We start from the raw sequence: 18,416 nt of genomic DNA, 5'->3' as shown, positions 1-18,416 counted from the left end.
CGCCCTACCCCCACGACTCAACATCAAAGGGAAAAAAAGGACGGAATATGGTAAAAACACAACAACACACTTGTGTTGTTTTAAGTCTACACTCAAAAAGAAGGGAAGCCTTTGAATAGCCAATGACAAATAACTTTTTAGGGTCATTTATGCTACAATAAGAGGTCACCGGTTTCTTTTATGAAGAAGTTTGAAACGTCTTTTAGATTAAATAGAAATAGTTCCTTCTTTTCTGGCGCAAAACGTATCGATTTTTCCTTTTTGGTAAAAAACTGAAATCGTTATTTTCTATGTGAAGAGTTAGATTTTTCCTGTTTGATCGCCACAAAGAAACAAGTCACAGCGAGGCATCTTTTCAGTGGTTTGTTAAAAAGCTGTTGATCTCCTCGAGTCGTTATTATGAATCAAGAAGACGGAGAACGTCTCAGGGAAGCGAACAGGTCAAAGAAAATAATAATAAAAATCATGAGGGATGAGTCTTTTCTTTTTATGATGCTTAACATTTATAGTCAATTTGTCATCAAGTAGAAAATCACTGAAAGAGCTCAGACCGCCGTCAAAAAACATAAGAATAGAAATGATAGCATTAAGCTAATTTGGACAGTTAGCGGTGGTGGCAACTCGCCTTCACAACACACACATTACATAAGAAAAGAAGAAAGTTCTCTGGATACTGTGCGGTTAATAATCCTTCAAAAAGGAACCGCCACCAAATACTCCGTTCAAATTATTTTTCTAAAATGTAGTTAAGCTAGTAGGCTAACAGATTAGCGACGATTATCAGACAACGTCCAAACTTTGACAAACTGGTGCGTGTACCGTACAGTATTTTATAAACATTTATAGAAATATATACTATATACTTTTTATTTACTGATTCATTAACTGATGCTTTTATATAAACACAATCAAAGCAACTTATTTCACGATATATAAATGTAGCAATGTAGTGGACTAAAATATTGAACTGTTGAAAATATTTGAATTGTGGAATTCCTTTTTTTTTAATAATTAAATTAAATCATTATATACTGAAAGGTTGAATGTATTTTTAATTAATAATTGACATCAATAATATATATAATGAAAGGTTGAATTGGATTTTTGATTGAATAATTGAATTAGTATTTTGCTTTTGAATAACTGAATTAAAAAATAATCTAAAACATTTTTAATTATTTATCTTTTTTTCTACACACAGAGAGTTTAATATTTTAAAAACAATAGTTAAAAAATAAATGTTCTATATTCAATATTGTTCAATTCATAGCCTTTTAAATTCAATATAAAAGCTGGCATAATGGTGCGACTAGATAAAACCAAAATATTAAAATGTATTGTGAAAATATTGGACTTTTTTTCAATAAAAAAAATTAAACCTTTCAATTATCATTATTGAATTTAATAAAACAATTCAATGGTTTAAAAAATACAACAATTTTAAAATACGATGGCGTATAATATCTTCCGCCTGTCACCCCAGCTTGCCGGGATATACTCAAGCACAAAACGTCGCTATTACTGGACAATGATGAGTGAACATTTACACTATAAACTCAACAATTAAAGGAACTAAAATCTCAAATCATTTCTAGCTGCCCCCCCCAAAAAAAGTGTCTCCGCTCGTCACTGTAAATTCATTCTTAAGATGCAAACTACACAAGCGCTCGTGAGCTCTTCTTAAGTGCACCTCTTCCACTCAAAGTGTCTCAACGGGCAGTTACATTGCATTAATATCAATTTTAGCATAAAAGGGAATCTGTTTAATACCAGGAAAATGGTTCTCTCAGAGTAAAAAGCCGCGTGGTTCCTTGTCTGTCATCTGCCACTTGGACAAAAACCAAACGCAGACGGCAATTGGACAAAATTGACTGGTGAGCACAAAAGCAGTGGATCAATGGATTTTCCCTTTTTTCTCCTTTTTAAGACTACATGAGTTAAGTTCCGGGGACACATCCCGCTCAACTCTACATGGACCCACAAGAGTAGGTTCAAAATCAATACAGATGTATTTTTTTTTGCTACAATTATAATGGATACACACCAATACACTCTTTTTTGTATAATATTATATAATTTATAAGTGTTAAAAGTGATTATAAAATATTGAATTATTTTTCAAAAGTCAGACTTAGTATCTTTTTTAGAGGAAAGTCGTTTTAAATAGTTGTAATAAATACATAAAATGTGAAAATATTTGTATTTTCTTTTAGAAGAGATTCAAAAATACAAATCAGAAAAAAGGAGAGAGCAGAGATTTTAACTGTAAAATCAAACTTTCTATTGTCCGAAACAATTATATATGCTTTCACTAAATTCTTTCCATTTTGTGTAGCGTTTTTATGTATATTATAGGTTGTATAGTATATTTTTAAAAGACAGAAGTTACTGAAAAGGCATAACTACAGTATATAAGGTAAGGTAAGGTAAAACTTTATTGATCCCTCAGGAGGTCTCCTTCGGGAAATTGTTTTTTCCAACAGCCAGCAATTTTCCATAAACAATACAAAATAATAAATAAAAATAAAATGAGAAGAAGAACATAAAGAGAAAAAGAACAAGATGACACAATCTAAGTCTAAAGATAAAGATAAAGAACATAGGTCAAAGAAAAACATCAAAGACAAAGGATACAAAGACTAACATAGAATAGAACATCCAGATACTTTCACTCCACTCCTGCCCCCGAACTCAGAATTGTACAATTTAATAGCCCGAGGAATGAATGAGTCCCTGAGTCTATTAGTGTTGCACCTGGGTAGGAGCATTCGTGCACTCATTCTGCTTCTCTGCTCACTGATGACAGTGTTCAGAGGATGACTGTCATCATCCATGATGGACAGTAGTTTGTTCAGTGATATCCTCTCAATATATGATAAGATAAGATAAGATAAGATATGTGTTTTTGCCTTTCGTTGAGACTATTGTAACAGTTTATTTTCGTGTCTAAACAAGAAGGAGCTGTCTCGCCTGCAGAAACCTGTGAAAATATTTATATATATAATTTTTTTTTAAATAGAATGAAAAACAAAAATTAGAAAAAAAAAAGTAGATTTGAACTACAAAATTGTTTACATCGAAACAGAATATTTTATTTATGCTTTTACTAAATTGTGTCTTTATAGGACAGTAGTTAATAACTAGGCATTAATACAGTATATTACTATACTATATATTATACATTATTATACTTTTGTTTATATTTATACTTTTATATACATTAATTATTATATGCAATATTTCAAACTTTATTTATTTATTCTGTTTATACTATATTGCACTATTTTTAACTTATTAACATCAATATTTATACTTTCTATATATACATTCACTCTGCTGTGTTTTTAACGGTTGGCAACGACATTTCGTTGCCAGTTTCACTGCTGTGTTTTCTGTGCAATGACAACAAAAGAAAGTCTATACAATACTTTTTACGTGTTTTTTTGTGTCCCTTTGCATCCTTAATAAATACATAAATTAAACTAAATAAACCGCTGAAAACATTTCTACATATTATATAAACATACTGTGTATATATATATATATATATATATATATATATATATATATTTTTAAGATAGAACATTCTAATCAGAAAGATTAAAACTGCCTGTATCAAAGCAGAAAAATGTATTTAAGTTTTTATGTGGCATAAATACAGTATATTACAGTACAGCACATTTAGTTTGGCCCCTTTACCCAGATTCTGATTCATATTTTGGCCCCTGGAGGGATTGAGTTTGATCTTCACAAATACACCTTGAGGTATGATCCGTTTATATATTTAAAATTCTTCGCTAGCTAGTCACGTAGCTCAGCGGACTTGAATGCTAATGAAAATGACCCCCCGAGTTAAACACTTCATCGTGTATTATGTTGTACGACCGCCTCGACTGAAGGCTTTACATCCCCACTGTTGCCATTTCAACACATTAAACTTAAGTTTAAACACGAAGCCGTGCACACACGGCTACGTTGGTATTATCGCCGCGAGCGTTTAGCTCCCCGCTGCTCTTAAGTAGCGCCTCGCAGGCAGTGGCATGGCCGCCCGCTCGCCCTGATGTCTTAAGGATTATTTTTACCTCTCGCCATTACAACAAGTTTTTTTGTGCGAGTCAGTCACCGGGACGAGAATTCCATTCACAAGTTGTACCTCAGAACAAGTCATTTTTAAACACATTATAATAAACAAATGATATATTTGGAGTTTAATGCAACCAACAAATATGTAATATCCCAGCAGTGGAAAAATAAAATGTGGGAACTCAAGTGGAAACGTGTCAAAGTTTCTCGTGTAAGAATGTCTTGCTTGTCAAAAATGTTCCGAAATTGATGGAGCAGAACTTTTCTTGCAGGGAGCGTCGATTTTATTTGAAATATTTAAGGCTGAAACTTCCGTTATCTTTGGGATGCAGAAAGTACGATTTATTTATTTTTTTTATTTAAAATGCATTGTTGTGACTTGTTCATGGAAAAAAGCGTCATTTTCAAAAGGACAGTTTGCAAAAAAAAGAGTATAGTAGTCTTTAATAAATGTGATTTTAATAAATATTCAGGTTAAAACTGTGACCCTATGACTCTACGTAGAAACTCTGAGAGAAAATAGTTCCATAGCGAGCAGCTGATGTTCTTTTCTGGTCTCATGACTTTTACATTTTCCTATGAAAGGCACATCCTTTGGCTTCGTTCTCCCTCAGATATGTATCATTGTTTGTGTTTAAATCTGACCTTAAGTTTGACCTGGTGGGCGGCGTTATTGCCCGCTTCTGCATGTATGAGTCCACATGACCTCTTGACCGTCTTCCAACCACCAAAAGAAAAGTTTTTTGTTTTTTTAAAACTCAAAAACAAAACCCAAACTAAAGAACGCACTTCGGTGTTTCATAAAATATGTGAGTTTATTTCCTTTCCTTTTTTCTTCAAATTAAAAAAAACAAACATTTCTAGTTATAGTGATACATATATTTTCATCTTACAATTTCTAAAGTTTCATGACAATATTTATTTAAGATAGGGATATAAAATATTTCAAAAGAATTCGGGAACTGGGGCTTTTTAAAAGACAATTAAAAGAATGTAACTCAGAAAGTTGTATGAACAATAAATAAATAACTAAAAATATTAAAAGTAGCTCTTTTTTGATCAAAAAAATCCATTACGACTGTTAAACTCACAATCTATAGTGTAAGTAAAAATGTTTTTGGCGACCCCGCGTGTCCAAGAAGTGTTACTGCAATTATGAAAAATATAAAATCGTCCGCATTTGCTCACAAAACAAAATAAAGGCTTTTTTTTTCATCAATTTCCGTTATTTTCCTTATCCTTCTTTAAACCTTGAAAAAGTGTCTCAATAAAAAATGAAATAATAATAAAGCAATATTTATTTTATTTTATTTTTACAGATTAAACACTATTAAAAAAAATCCATTTTGGAACAAAAATAATATTCTACACTTTTATAGAATTGTGTCTCTTTTAAGGATTTACCCATGAAGCTTTCCTGGGTTTCCTCTAGGAACTCCAATTTCCTCCCTGTTCTTGTCCATTGTCCGTGTGTGTGAGCTGTTTCCATAACTGTCTGAGTGTGTCCGCTGCCTCTGCCCCCGAGTAGCTGGGACGGCCATTAGCCCCTAGAAATATACGTTGTTCTATATTTATTCCCTAAGTTAACAATAGAATATGCATTATTGATGAATATTTATGGATCTTCTGTTACCTTGAAAGGTCAGTTGACCTCAGAGCTGCTGACTAGAACACTATGCTAAATAACAATAAATAATCATGATGATAAAAATACGTTGCACGTGGAGTTTTTCAACTTAAAGTCAGAGGTGACTTCTTTTTTTTTTATGATCTCTGGCAGATAAATGATGTGTCATAACGCTTGCCCCCCGATGTGACGACTATTTATTTCCGATATGTTCCGGCCATCTTCCTTTTTGACACGATGACCTCATGTATTCTTTATTCTCCCGTTTATAAAAAAAAACCACGGTGCCAGATTAAATTATTTAACTCCCCCGGTGACGCGGCGTAATTGCACACTTGCCCCGGTGGTTGTTGCGACGTTCACGGCGACGGTAGAAAATACTTTTGACAGTTTCTATTATAACGGCTAATACGGCCTCCGCTGAATGGGCTTTAGGTGCCTTCCCTATTTAGCCTTCTGTCACACGGAGCCCACTGTTATATTGCTCTCAAATCCACTCAATTGACCTTCATGGGAGCCCTGGTTCTCCGCCGAGGCTCCGCGGGGATAATGTCGTTTGCACCACATGCTTCGCCGCCGCACATTTTTTTTCTCCAAGTATCATCTGCATAATGAGAAGAGGCAGGCGGACCTCGTCACCTGTACGGGGCCCGGACTTCTGACCCACAATGAGCCGATTGTGCGAACGTTTTTTTTTTCTTCTTTGCACCGTCGAAAGCGGCTGTTCATCACACCCCGGTCTCCTAGCAACAACAATAGTGACTGCACATGATTAAAAGCTGATTTTTGGTCCCTCTGTGGCCTAATGCAGTCTTATTGGAAAACATTTTAAGTGTCTGGATATGAATTTAAAACATGAAGTAGAGAAATAATTAAAGGCTTAAGATTTAAGAGACTGATTCTTTCATTTGCAATAACGTAAAGTCACTTTGTTTAGTTTATTTTATTTTATTTATTTTTTAATTTGTTTATACTGTCGTTATATTCAGTTACTGTTGTTGTTATTTAATGCTATCGTCCTCTTCTGTGTGCTGTTACAAGTTCCTGGGTGTTCACCTCAACAACCGCCTGGACTGGGTGGATAACACTGCTGCTCTTTATAAAAAAGGGCGGAGTAGACTCTACCTGCTCCGGAGGTTGAGGTCGTTTGGTGTCCGGGGGCCACTCCTGAAGTCATTCTATGACTCAGTGGTGGCCTCTGCCATCTTCAACGGTGTGGTCTGCTGGGGGAGCAGCATGACAGCAAAGGATAGGGCTAAACTGGACAGCCTTATTAAGAAGGCCGGTTACGTCCTAGGGCGCCCCCTGGATCCTGTGGAGGAAGTGACTGGGAGGAGGATACGGAGCAAGCTGGGCTCCATGAGGAGGAACTTGTCTCACCCTCTCTAGCACACACTGAGGGCATTGAGGAGCTCCATCAGTGATAGGATGCTCCATCCCTGGTGTGTGAGGGAGAGGTACCGCAGGTCCTTCCTCCCTACTGCCATCAGACTCCACAATAACAACACAGCCAGATAATTATCTAACTGCACCTTTCTTGCTATTTTTGTAAATATGTGTATATAATATAGTGCAGATTTATTTTCTATTCTATTTAGATTCTTTCTTTTCTTTTTAATATTTTGTTTCTGGGTGTTTTTATTTTTCTTCTGGTATATTGCTCTTGCTGTTTGTTAAAAATAATTTCCCCTCGCGGGATAATAAAGGGATTCTGATTCTGATTCTCTATTCCTTCTGTGCTACTGGAAAAAAGAGATTTCCCTGAGAGTGTCATCTCAAAGGGATCAATAAAGTGCAGTCTAAGTCTAAGTCTAAGTCTGATCAGTAGTTTACGCCGTCGTTACCGCAATGCGAGGCATTGGTTTCATGTATAATTGAAAAGACTCATCTGAGTTGTATCGTGTGTGTGGGTTTAATACGTACTTGTTTATGCATGTAAGTCGTGATTGTGTGTCTGCATGGATGCATGTCATTTGTACATGTGGCGTCTGGCTGTGAATTGGGGATTTTCGGTCGGTGCGAAAAGTGTGTGTTCATATGTTGGAACGTCTTCTTTCGCCTGTTGAGGGCAGACAGATGTACGTGAACTGGAACTTCTTTGAGAGGATGTTCAAGTACAAAAACTATATAAAATATATAGTATTGAGAAAATAAAGATGAAATAGAAAGACAAAAATGACCATAATAAGAAGAGTTGATCATACAAAAATGTAAAAAAGTGAGGGACAAAATTAATTATTTCACGTCAATAAATATTATTAGGTAGCGCGCAAGTATAATTGAATACAGTATGATAAATAAAATATAATATAATTGAAAGAAAAGCATTTTTTTTAATCAAACATTCCATTATGACTGTTAAACTGACAATCCATAGTCTAAGAAAAAATGTTTTTGGCGACCCCCGTGTCCAAAGAGTGTAAATGCAAATCGGAAAAATTGTAAAAATTTTCCATTCGGTCAGCATTTGCTCACAAACAAAAATAAAGTACTTTAGTCTCTGGTTATTTTTAAAATCCTTCTTTTAACTTCATAAAGTCTCTCAGTACTTCACGTGAGTCGTTGAGATAGACAAAGTTATGTAGCGAAGAGCGTCGTTTAGATAATAGCTAGAGGTTTCTTCTACACGAGTCATCTTTGTTCAAAATTTAAGCAATCATTACAGAAAATCCGAAGAATAATATAACATCGAAACATTACCACACCATATAAACACCATTTGAATTCTCAAAAATCTAATTTAGATTGCTACTAAGTGCTATAAAAAAAAGATAAAACAAAATAATAAAACAGCCAGCAACTTTAAACAGCTAACCATGAAACAATAAGAATAAAAATAGTAAAAATGAACTTTTTTTGGCTGAAATTCGGTCTGTGATGTTACCTATCTGTCGCTTGCGGTCACGGCCATCTTTGAAAATAAAGCCTTCAAACTTTGACCCCGGTCAAGAGTCATGCCCTTTAAGCTTGACGTTACGGAACTAAGCCATTTTTTTAACCTTTAATATGTTTTTAAATTCCCTAAACTTGTAGCCAGCCTCAAGTGGACACACTCTGAACTGCATCCTTTTGCGCTTTGAATTCCAAAACCAGATGTTGTCCTTGAAAAAGTACACTTATTCTTCTGAATAAATACATAATGTGTCGGTAGAATGTATATAAAGAGGAAGAGAAGAGAAGAGTTGATGCTTTGATTTGATGTAAATAAATGAACTCTGACCCTCTCTATGGTTCATCTCAGGTTGAAAGCTGTGCGTGGATATCGTGTCGTGAATGCAGGATGAATTAATGCAGGAATGTGCGAGCGTGCGATGCGGAGATAGCCGTCCATTACGCCTCCTCAGAAATGCTCTGAAGAAGCAGGAAAACATGCGAGAGTGAAGCCTGTTCTTTTCTAATCAGATCTGGACGTAAAAAAACGTCTTATAATTCCACGCTATAGGTAAGGAAAAACTTTAAAGACTCGAACACATGATGGAAAAACGCCACACGATGTAAAGCGATTCGTTCTCGCTCCATCTTGACCGTGAACCTTGTTAATAGAAAGACTTTCTGTTGACTTTCATTCGGGGTTTAATTTATGTTATCACACACGGGGGACACCAGCGGGACCACGTTATCAGACGAGCATCGTCGCTTGTGTTTGCCAAAGGATTGCTTTTTTTTTTTTTTTTTTTATAACAAAGATGATGAGAACTGACTCACACAGGTGTCCTACTTTAGATTTTTTTTTTTTCTCCTGGCGTTTTAATTAATTCCATTTTTCTCCCCTTGTCAGGTCTTATGTTTATTTATTATTTTTAACTCCATTAACGATTGGAGTCAATTTCCACAGTAATACAATTTCTGGTTTTTGCATATGATTTACACATTTTTTACACTCCCGTGAGCAAGTTGTGTTACGACTGAGCCTCTGTTGGAAATCATGATTTTATGCCGTCATGTTTACAGATGAATCCAACGACAAGAAATGTTCTTGTTCTTGGTCGCAACTCTGAGTTTATTGGTACCAAAGAACCAGTATCTGTACTTGGAGACGATTGAGGAGGGAAACAGAGGAGCATTATGCTACCAGCAAGTGTGTATGAAGTGACTGTTTGAGACGCAATAATGGCAAATTGGGGTTCTTAAAAAATACTAAAAGGGTTTGCAAGGGTTTGCTTATTTTGTGTCTTATCTTATTTATTCTGTACTGACACAACAACATCAAATCCTGTGTTGTTTTTATAAAACTTGCAATAAAAGTTTTTAGATTCTGTTTCCAAGAATGTACCATTGTTACAGTTTGGTGGAAGCAACGGAGGTCGACAAAGCAGGCTTGCCTCCATCCAAAGCACATTTTGAAAAAAATAAATCTTTTACAAAAAGCACTTTCACCCTTGAAAGACTAATTAGTTTCAACAACTGACGTCTGTTTTTCGTGGCTTTAAAAACAGAAAAAGATTCAAAGAAAAAACATGAAAAAAAGGAATTTCGTCTGTTTGTGTACAGATGACAATAATAATAATGATACTATTCATTGAAAATAATAATAGAAAAAGGAATTTGACAATTTCGGAAATCATAAAATATGTAAGATACTATTTGATTCAATGAAAAGCTGATTTAATTGAAGTATAAATTCAAATGTTCAAGACCAAGTTTAAATTGGTGTTACCCAACCCCTGGTCCGGGCACTATACTGCGGCACAGAATAATAATAAAAATAAAAATCATATAATTTGTGTTCTTTTGATAATTAAGACTTAAATTTTGTTTGGAATAAAAACTATTTCTTAAATAACATTAGTCTGTGACTCAGTTTGTTCGTTTTTTACCAGTGAAGATGTTTTTATGTGAAGGTCATGAATATAAAGCCGACTTTAACTGTGGTGCAAAAGGGACTTTTATTTTATTTGGGTGACATTATTGTAAACTTGTTTTTTCCTATCTTTTCCTGGCTTAGCTTAGCTTAGCTTAAAGACCAATTAATTGGAAACACACAAAAAGGAAAATATATATTCATAAATCAATCATTAAATTAATAAAAGCTAAAGCAAAAAACCCATTTACAACATTTGATTTTAAGTAATCATTCTGAAACAAGACAACATAAACCACAACATGGACTGTTTTAGACGATTAAAATGACTAAACATTAACTGATCACATGATTTAGACAAAGTCAGCAACACCAACGACACCAACAACAGAAATAACAGAGATTCAGTAAGAAGTAAATAGTTAATGTACAATTAAGGATTATCTATATATTGCAGATAATAATGGCAAGATGAGATTTAAATGAATAAAAGTACTTTTGAATCGTCCATTAATCATTTTCTTAGTAGATTTCTACATTATTGTATCATAATATCCCCTTTTTTTACAGTTTTTCTAAACATATTTACGCTTATTTAAAGAATAGCTGAGCATAGAGTAACAAGCACGGATCATTAGATATAGATCGATTTAAAACGCATACATTTATCCAGGTTTTTTAAAGGCTAAAAGGAAAAATAAAAGCATAAAGAGGTTGAGTCATCCTATTTTTTTTCCCCACTCTATGATCGAGCCTCTATTTTTCTTGAAAACATCATTGTCTGTCTAAAGTGCATTTCTACCTTTTTTATTCGCACCTTTTCAGCCCAGACAAAAGCAATAGAGGCATAGAATTGAGTAACCTTTTGGCACAAGTTGTTACTTTTCATTTTTTGACCAGAAATGTGTTTTTGGTTGAATCCTAACCCATGTTAAATCCGCTTGGATCCACAGTATTTCCACTCGCATCATGTTGAAGACGATCAGTCGGAATACGAAAGAAATACTTGTATCTATATTCCACGTTTTTTTTTTAGATATCGAGCAAGAAAATATAGAGTGTGATCCTAGATTCATCCATCTTTCTGACTGAGATCTAGGGAAAAGAAAGTCATGGATGTCTGAATTTCTTGAAAGAGAAATCAAATGGACAGAAGAAGGAGGACCAATTAAATCGGTGTGACCCCGAACATCTGGAGGGTTTGTCGCAACCATCTTTAAACGTGACAGAGTAATTCCAAGCGTCGCTGATTAAATCAAGACAAATTATTCCAAACAGACGGGAATGTTGAGAGACTTCATAAAGCATTTGGTTGAATGGATTCATTAACATTCCCTTTTTTTTTTTTAACTTAGGTGTTTTAGAAAAAAAAACTTGTTTCTGTGGTGAAACAAATATCTTACCAAAATATTAAAGATACCCGAGAAGGTCAAGAGATGTTTTTGGAGAGTACATCGCTCACCTTGCATACCTAGAAGATTCGTTCTTCCGAACGAAAAAACAGGATTCAATGAATCCAATTGTCCAAGAGAGGAAACGCGAGAATGTTTCGATGAACCTCAAGTTCTTTCAGACGTGAACTATGGATAAGCTCTGAACATTTCCAATCAAGACACTTGTCATCTCCGCCAAGGACCTCGTTTTGTTTGTTTATAAACTGCAAAAACTCGTGGACGGATTCGTCTGCAATGGTGAGAAATTTCAGATAAATTCGATATTTGTCTGTTTTTTTTTGGTGAAATCTGGATTCAGGAAGGATTTGAGAGGTTCTTCTTTCACTTTTATGGCATCTTATCTCTTTCAACTGCTAGTAAACCAAGGTCAAAAAAGAACTGGCAAAAAAAAAAAACCAGTAAAACTTTATTTTATAAAACATAAAGTGAATCACTTTCGTTGGTTCACAAAATATGTCATTAAAGGTCATTCAACAGGTTAAAGTTAATATGCAGTGGTGGAGGTCGCTCTTGAGCCAGAGACAACACAAGGGATACCACAAACACATTTACTTTCGGGCCTCCAGGTTACCTTGACCCTGGGATAACACAAGGGATACCTCAAACACATTTGCTTTGCTCTGTTTGAGTAATGAAAATCATACCGTAGTATAAGATACATATTACAGCTTGAGTCCACTCAATTTCAATGTCTTTCTTAGTCTTATCTTATCTTAATTGTCTAAAAGAAGGAAAGTGACCATCATCGACACCCACTGCAGTATTGGGAGCCAAAAAAATATCTGACGTAAATGAATGAATCTCTTGATAGTTATTGATAAGATTTTGTGGAGCCATTGAGCAACTTCATGTATCTGTTTTGCAATTAAAGCAACAATGTCACACCCCAAAAAAAATACACATATAGATATATATTTGGACAAATATGTCTTTGCTCTTCCTGAATTAGAACTTTCATTACAATATAGAAAAACAAAAAATATGACGTAGCTGCAAAAACAGGAATTCTATTTATGTTCGCAAAAGGCATTTAAGGATTCATTAAATCCACTTTTTAAGAATTCTTTAACATACTTAAGGATCTGTCTCGTCTGCAGTTAATACAAAACTCGGCAGCGAGAATTCTGAGCCGCTCAAGTAGAAGAACTCACATTTCTCCAATCCTTAAAATTCTTCACTGGCTTCCAGTTTCTTTCAGGATCAACTTTAAAATTCTGGTTCTTACTTTCAGATCTATTCATGATCAGGCTCCTCCTTACATCACTGATCTGATCCAGCCTTACACTCCAGCTCGGGCTCTGAGGTCTGTGGATCAGAATCTACTGATGGTTCCTGAACACGGTTCAGGACCAGAGGAGAGAAATCCTTCCAGACTGTTGATCCTAAGCTTTGGAACGACCTTTCTCTGTGTTTGATGATCTACTGACTCCTTCAAGAAACATCTTAAGACCTTTGTGCAGGCTTTTTTTTTTTAACCTTCTGGGACTCCTGCGTTTGTCTTAAATTGTCTTCGCCTTTTCTAAATTAGTTTTTAAATTATTATGGTATTTTTAATTGTGAATTACTTTTGGTCGTTAAAGTGCTCTGTGACCCTGTATTGTTTATGTCACGGCTGTTAAAACGTGATTACAGATGGATTTTTTTTTTTTTTAATCACGTGAGACTCAATATTCTATTTGCGAACCACTCGGTACAAGATAAACATTATAGTACCCGTACAACATCACTGCAGGGCTCCTTCCTGGTCATTCATGCGTGGACATTAAAAAAAAAAAAAAAGCAAAGAGGGAAAAAGCCTGTAGGCGTCGATGTGAACACAGAGGAGGGAAAAAAAAATGGCATTTCCAGTCCTGGAAGGAAAGGAAACCGGTGAAACAGTCCCACGAAAAGACTACTCGGAGCCAGAAAAGCACTGGCGCAACATTTCAGCTCTTATATATCAACCCCAGTGACCACCGGAGATCTCTTCCCAGCATGCTCTTTTCTACTGGCACGACGTTCACGGCATTTCAACAATTTTTTTTTCTCCAATAAAACCACATCCATAAAGAAACCGACGCCACCTCCCCGCTGAAAAAACCGACGCCCACCACATTCCTGGCGGTGCCGTCTTTTTTTTTGTTGGAGTTTTTAACTCTCTCTATGCAGATGACATCGTCCATTATCTGCTCTTAAGTACTAATTGGTTGTATTAACGCCACGCTGTGAGGGGAAGATAGAGGGAGCTAGAGAGATGACGGCGGATGAATATGGATGAAGGGAGTGGGGGGGGAGTGAGGGAGGAGTGGGGGGGGGGGGGGGTAAATCTTTTCAGCAACACAAGTGGTTAAGAGCAGCCCGGAAAATGACGAGGAGAGAAAAACGTCCTGTAATGGCTTGTTTTTTTTATTTTTTTTATTTATTTATTTTTTAGTCTGTATCACTTTCTATCTCAGCATCACTCTCGACCCAATTATCCACTCCTCTGCCCGGCGCCACTGGTAGCATATGGAAATGTAAATTGCAGCTCGGATGTTTTCTTTAAAGCTTTTTCGGAAGGTAGGCAGCTCTTGAGTGGAGGGGGGGGGAGGGAGGGAGGGAAGAAGGGAGGAGAGGGGAGAGGGGGGGGGGTGACAAACAACTGAAACTCAGGGACCACCTTCAGTCCCAATTGCTTTTCAGTATTGCTTTTCAAACAGATACTCAAATCCACCTACGCTCGGACAAAAAAGAAATAGTTGATACGTTCTGTGAAAGAACAAATAATGTTTGTGGATATTGGGGATGTCACGTCAAGAGGCTGTAAGAGTAGAAAATTGCGTTTTTTTTTTTCTTTTTTTACTCTCTTAAATATAGACCCGGCAGCACGAGACACATGATCACATAATGTGGGAATATTAAAAACAAGTGTTTTTGTATCATATTCCAGCGAGGGGTTCAGTTACGCCGAGATGTCCCACTTTGATTTTTATTTTATTTTGGTGCAAGTGGTGCTCAGTGATTCAATCCAAGGTTTGCCACCGTGGATGAACGGATGGAGAGTTTAAAGAAATAATTAAAAATTGTATTTGGATTATGATTGAGATCCATCGTTGCCGTGTAAGTCTGGTCCGTAGGTTTGATTCATGTAGGGATGTAGGAAAGTAAAAAATAAGAAATTACTTAAATAGAAATAAAAAAGGATGATTGATAAAAATAAATTGAAAACCAAATACAAAAAAAAGCAGAAATGATAAACATTTTTAATATGGATTCAATTTAATCTGACATGTTTTTTCAGTCGATCAATTCTAAGATATTTTTATATGGCAGAGATACACACACACACACACACATCTACACACACCCACACACACAAACCCATACCCCCCTCACACACACACACACACCCACACACACAAACCTAAACACATAGCCGACCCTCACATCTACACACACCCATACCCCCCTCACACACACACACACTTTCCCACACAAACACATTCAGTATGACCCCCCCCACACACACACACACACACACACAGTTACACACCTAAACACAAAGCCAAACGCATATAAAAAACAAACCTACACTAACCCATACCCCCCAAACACACACACACATACACACACATACACACACAAAGTACATACCCACCCCACACACACACATCTTCACACCCATAACCCCCACACACACACACTTACATACCTACAAACACCCGCACACCTAAACACACACGCATATACTCAAAATGTCTTATACATGCTCAATTCTCAGACTTTTTAAAATCCATATCAAATGAACTAATCCAAATGATTGTATTATTATTATTATTATTATTATTATTATTATTATTATTGTTATTATTGTTATGGGTTGATTATGAGTCAGAAAAAGTGGGTTTTAATGAGTTTAAAAGTCAAAATGTATGATATCGATTCACAACACACACACACCATTAACATTTGCTTAAAATTATGGTTAAAAATACCACAATTTGGTTTGTTTCGGTCGACTGTAAAACAGATTCACATCCAAACAACAACAATCTCCTCTTAATCATATTCAGGAGTTTCAAGCCGGACGACCAGTTCCCAAGATCGCTCAGATCAGGATCACAGCTCCTCGTCGAAACAACATCAGATCTTTCTTGGTGGTTTTTGTGGCAAAAAAAAAAAAAATGGAGGCGTGTGTTTTGTTTATTATCATTAAGATCCGGCTTCCTCCCTCTGTTCAACCTCTCGACTCTCCACATGCTCACATTCCGCCCCCACAGCGCTGATGAAGCCATCTTCTGAAATCTGCAATTCGCTCAATTATTTTCAATCACGCCGCCGATCGCTGCTCCAGTATCCCCGGCTCCGAAATGGTGAGCAGACATCACTTGTTGATTGACAGCGAAGGCCAATTACAGCGGGAAGGAAAAGTGAAACCCCGACGGTAATTACGGATGATTGGTGTCAAAGACAGGACCAGCCCACACCGAAAAACCCTTGTACGGATAAACATCTTAACTGCGCTGGGATTTTTTTTTTGTCTTCGCAGACGAGCGAGGAGACCCCGGACTGGATCGTTAAAGGGAAAAAAAATCTGCCGAGCCTTAAAGGAAAAATCGGAAGAAAGTAGCGTGGGAGCTTTTTTTTTTTTAAAGCCGGTGGCAGTTCATGTCTAAGTTCGACACAAAAAGCCGTTTTTTAAGATTCCGGGCTTGACCCCAAATAAAAGATCGAACGCACTTAAGCACTTTAAGATCTCCACTTTGTTCAGTGTTTATTCAACACTTAACTTAAGGCTGTAAAACGCCCAATTAAATCAAAATAAAATGAACAAGAAATTGAAACATTTAACCACTTCCTGGTTTCTTCAAATGCATGCTGGGTTCTTTTGTCGTCACAAAAATCACCATTTATCTCATGTACTTTGAGGGAATATGTTTTGGTAAATATGGTAGAGAAAAAAAAGTACTTTGTGAAGGTAAGCGTGTTAGTACATACAGTTTTATGGGGGGCAGGAGCGAAAGTATGATGTGTTCCATTCTATGTTAATCTTTGTACCTTTTTCCTTTGTAGTCGTTGTGTTTTTCCTTTGATCCTCATTCTTTATATTTGCACTTTGTTCTTTTGTTTGAAAATGTTCTTGTACCGAACTGTAAAACCAATTTCCTGAAAGAGATCTCTCAGAGGGATTAATAAAGTCAATCCATCCATCCATTCATCAAGCTATCTTTGGATCTATTTATCAAATATTTATTTTTATATCAAGCTTACTCTGGTTTCCTCCTGAATTTAAAGAACCTAATGAAGATGAATTGACTCTAAATAGTTGTAGCCAAGGTTTGAATGGTTTCTCATTTGTGAGCCTCTGAAAATATATGTTCGAAAATATTTTCTTAGTCATTTATTTCATCTTAAATTCACGTCTACATTGATGACCTTCCATGTGTGTATCGAGCGACTTTGTGGAGTCAGAAATAAAACAAAAAAAAAATTAAATAAGTTACAAAAGAAACAAGTATATAGAAGAGGAAGTTTGATAATTGAAGATGGTAAAGGATATGTCTAGAAAAAGAATAGTGTTGATGGTTATAATAATGTACTATGTATGTGTAAATATTGTGTATTTGTTTAGGTATCTGCTTATTATATAAGGAAGAAAGTAAGTTATAATTATTTGTAAAGTGCCTTTCTAGACCAGGGTCACAAAGCCCTTAAACAATCAAAAGCAAAATACAGTTAAAAATACCTACAAATTTAAAAACTTTAAAAGGTCAAAACAACACAGAGACAAACACAGGAGTCCCAGAAAATCAGGGAAAACCCTGCACAAATAAGAATGTCTTAAGATGTTTCTTAAAGGAGTCAGTAGATCATCAAACACAGAGGAAGATCGTTCCAAAGCTTAGGAGCAACAGCCTGGAAGGATTTCTCTCCTCTGGTCCTGAACCGTGTTCAGGAACCATCAGTAGATTCTGATCCACAGACCTCAGAGCCCGAGCTGGGGTGTAAGGCTGGATCAGATCAGTGATGTAAGGAGGAGCCTGACCATGAATAGATCTGAAAGTAAGAACCAGAATTTTAAAGTTGATTCTGAAAGAAACTGGAAGCCAGTGAAGAGTTTTAAGGATCAGGATAATGTAAGTTCTTCTACTAGAGGAGATCAGAATTCTCGCTGCAGACAGGACGTACGTTAGTTATTGCTATATTTGCTGATATAATATGTATATCTGTTTAGGGAATATTTGGGAATTTGCTACAAACTAAAGAATAATAAAAACGGGTATATAATAAAAAGAGATTTCTAATTAATATTCCTTTTCTTTTTACTTGGCTTTATTTTTCTACTTTTATGAACAAAGTATTGGATATTTTATATATGTTGAATATGAATTAATTCAGTCATTAAAAAAAAAAGAAATTTGTATCTTGTTGTTTTTAAATAGTTTTAAATAGTTTTTGAATACTATTTAGATATTTTAAATGGTGTTTTTTA

The sequence above is a fragment of the Callionymus lyra genome, chromosome 15 (assembly GCF_982586985.1).
Source record: "Callionymus lyra chromosome 15, fCalLyr1.hap1.1, whole genome shotgun sequence".
Classification (NCBI taxonomy): Eukaryota; Metazoa; Chordata; class Actinopteri; order Syngnathiformes; family Callionymidae; genus Callionymus; species Callionymus lyra.
This window is presented reverse-complemented; position numbering follows the sequence as displayed.